This window comes from Eucalyptus grandis, chromosome 3, assembly GCF_016545825.1.
Source record: "Eucalyptus grandis isolate ANBG69807.140 chromosome 3, ASM1654582v1, whole genome shotgun sequence".
Classification (NCBI taxonomy): domain Eukaryota; kingdom Viridiplantae; phylum Streptophyta; class Magnoliopsida; order Myrtales; family Myrtaceae; genus Eucalyptus; species Eucalyptus grandis.
The window spans coordinates 31,110,021-31,113,118 of record NC_052614.1 but is presented as its reverse complement, the minus strand read 5'-3'; the positions used below and the strand labels follow the sequence as shown (position 1 = coordinate 31,113,118).

The 3,098-nt window shown below is 44.9% G+C and overlaps 1 long non-coding RNA gene across 2 annotated transcripts; it reads right to left on the bottom strand.

Annotated features, from left to right (window-relative positions):
- Window positions 1-353: 353 nt before the first annotated feature.
- LOC104445202 lies at window positions 354-2,117 on the bottom strand. 2 transcript variants are annotated; one of them, XR_005549205.1, is made up of 2 exons: window positions 1,381-2,117; window positions 354-913 (listed from the first exon to the last, which is right to left on the bottom strand). It is a non-coding gene; the product is annotated as an uncharacterized LOC104445202 (long non-coding RNA). The 2 variants fall into 2 exon arrangements; XR_005549206.1 differs by having other exon boundaries at window positions 354-640.
- Window positions 2,118-3,098: the final 981 nt, after the last annotated feature.

The window sequence follows — 3,098 nt, the reverse complement described above, 5'->3', positions numbered from 1 at the left end:
TTCGCTGCTGGTAGGACTCTTGATGGATCAGCAATGGCGACGGCGAAGGCAGGCATTGTGGTGGGGGTGAGGCTATGTGAGGATCGCGGAGATTAGGGGTGAGCGGTTCCAGGTTCCGGTTCGGTTCCATCTGGAACCTAGAACCTACCCTCGAGTACAGGTTCCAAAAAATTTGGAACCTGGAACCTACCCGTCAAAACCAAGAACCTGGAACCTACCCTGTCACAGGTTCTAGGGTCGCTTCTAGGTTCCAACAGGTTCTTTTTTTTTTTTTTTTTAATTTTCAGATTTGAACTATAACGTACGCACATAAAAGAAATGTGGAGTAGTTTGAAGCAAGAATGATACCAAAATGAAACCATCAAATTGAGAATACATCAATTAAAAATGGTATTTATTATGCAGAATGAAACCTTGGCATTATAAGCTGCTGCTTTGATGCCGAAGTCACACAAGAATTTGGCAATTGTCAAAGTTTCTTTCCTCGTAGGGACGTAAATAATAGTAGGTCCATGATCTAATGACTCTTGCTGAAGCTTCAGCCTTTCCTCCAGTTCCATTGGTGAATCAAACATCTCAAAAGAACCGCATACCTCATGGCTTCAATTAGGAGATTCTCCACGTAATTCTCCACAGGGAACTGCAAGGGCCAATTGAATAGCACATCAAATTACAGGATGAATAAGTTCTAGCACAGTTTTCGGACAATTTCCATTTTATGAGTAAGTTTTCATAAAGTCCCTTGCTCCACATCCTACAAGCATATATAAACAGCAATGGTAGAAACATCATGCCATAATCAGAATTCTGAAGATATTCCTCTTTAATAAGAAGTTATACCATCCCAATCATCCACACCCTGGAAGGTGTCCATTTCATCTTCTAAGTATTCAGGTCTAAGATGGTTAATCACCTGCCAGACAAATTAGGTAGTGCACAGAGAAAGATCAGATCAGAAGAAAAGGGTGCCCTTATTCATTACTATCAATACTCTGCATACATTAAAGAATTACACAGAGTGACCAGCATGCGGTTTTGGTGCTGCAACCTCTGCTGATGCAAAACTAAAATAGAATCATGTATCCCCTTCATTGTTCAAGTTCATCTTGCCAATAACAAAAGAAACTTCAAGAATAGATAGAAGGCTTTAACAGAGGGAAGCTAACTTCAGGGTGTTCATTGGGATCAAAAACCATGTTGTGGCAAGTAGGGTTGCAGGGATAAGCGCAATCAATCCAGCATTTACAAGATTTCATTCAAAACCCATAACAACCAAGTCATTTATGTAACCTTTCACCTGGACAAGCAATGGCATTTCCAATCATGATGAATCTGATAATACTTATATCATTGTAGATATTCCAGGATCTGTCCATTTACCTTCATCATATCATTCAATATGAGATGGGAGAGCACAAGAACAGCATTCTTCCTAACATATAGAGAAAGATCCTGTAATCGCTCTCTCTAGCAGTGAAAATGTGTTCTGTCTCTGCAAGATCAGCGGGAGTTTAGTGGTTGCGAAGGATGTAGATCATAAATAGAGTGTGCATATAATAATATAGATATTTACCATGTTATGCAGGAGCGCCATTCGACAGCAGATCAAAGTACTGGAGTAAAGTTGAAATATGTTTGAATAAAAGATTCGAAACACAGCACCAGAATGTTCTAATTTACTTCAGCAAAACATCAATTTGGTCCTTCAGATTTCTTCAGCTTCAAATCTACACTAGCCAGCCACTTTCAACATCGTGAATATTCACTCCAAAACTAATCTGTATTTCCATGAGGTTACGAGTTGTTCACCCACCATTTCCTGCTTCCCCATTGGCAAGAGTTTTAGCAAAACAGAGTTTCATGAATGATCCTCTAACATCAAAATCACGTCATAAGTATACTTCCCGAGCTATGAAAACAATAAAAGAAAAAGATATGATGTTCGACTTCATGTGAAATTAGTTATGACTGCAAGTCGGAGACAAACTTGGGACTTCTGATAGAGAAAGAATCGGCGTCGTCGGGGCTTCTGGCGCGAGCAGCGGCGGTGGGTCGCAAGCGGAGACAGCAAAATCGGCGTCGTCGAGGCTTCTGGCGCGAGCGAGCAGCGGCGGTGGGTCGCGAAAGACAGCAGAATCGGCATCGTCGGGGCTTCTAGCACGAGCAGAGGCGGTGGGTCGCGAGCGGAGACAGCAGAATCGGCGTCGTCGGGCCTTCTGGTGCGAGCAGCGGTGGTGGGTCGCGAGCGGAGACAGCAGAATCGGCGTCGTCGGGGCTTCTGGCGCGAGCAGAGGCGGTGGGTCGCAAGCGGAGACGAGCTCGACTCAAATCTGCATGCGTCGGGTAGTCGGCGACGGGCGTCGAGGCAGAGCACGGTAGCGACGAGCGTCGAACAGCGAGGGTTCGCGCGAGCGACGTCGGCAACTGGCGTCCAGCGGCGTCCGGCGGCGGTGGCCTTGAGGGCGAGCGGCGTCCGGTGGCGAGACTCAAAGCGGCGTCCGGCGAGACTCTGAAAAACTGAAAGTGAAAGGGTCGGGAGTCTCGGGAGTCGTGGGGGAGGGGGTCCTTTTGGAACCGAAACCGGTTCCGCAACCGGTTCGGTTCGGTTCCGGTTCTGGAAAAATGGAACGGGAACCGGACGGTCCTTTAAGAACCGGGAACCGCGCTCACCCCTAGCGGAGATGACAAGATCACCGCCGTTAAAGGGAGTCAGCCGTGACTTCTCTTCTTTCTGTTTTTCTCAATGTGTGTGCGAATCCTGCTCACTCTCAAATTTTACCACTCTATGTATAATATGTCAGCTCCAAGTCAGTCAAATACGTGCTGAATATTCTCTAATTGATTTTATCTCTTCAAATTGAATATCAGCTCGCAAGTTTGTCGATTTCTTTCCTTTCTTGCTGTGAATAGAGCCAAGAGAATATCGCTGAGTTGGTGCGGTGATCAACAGAGAATTCTTCTCTTTATTTTAGCACACATGGACAAAACCTCTTAGGTTACATTTGGTCGTCTGAATTTTTAATTGGGATAGAACTAGATAGGATAGGATATGAAATCCTGTGATTTTTTTATATTATGTCCATTGTTTGGTAAATCGC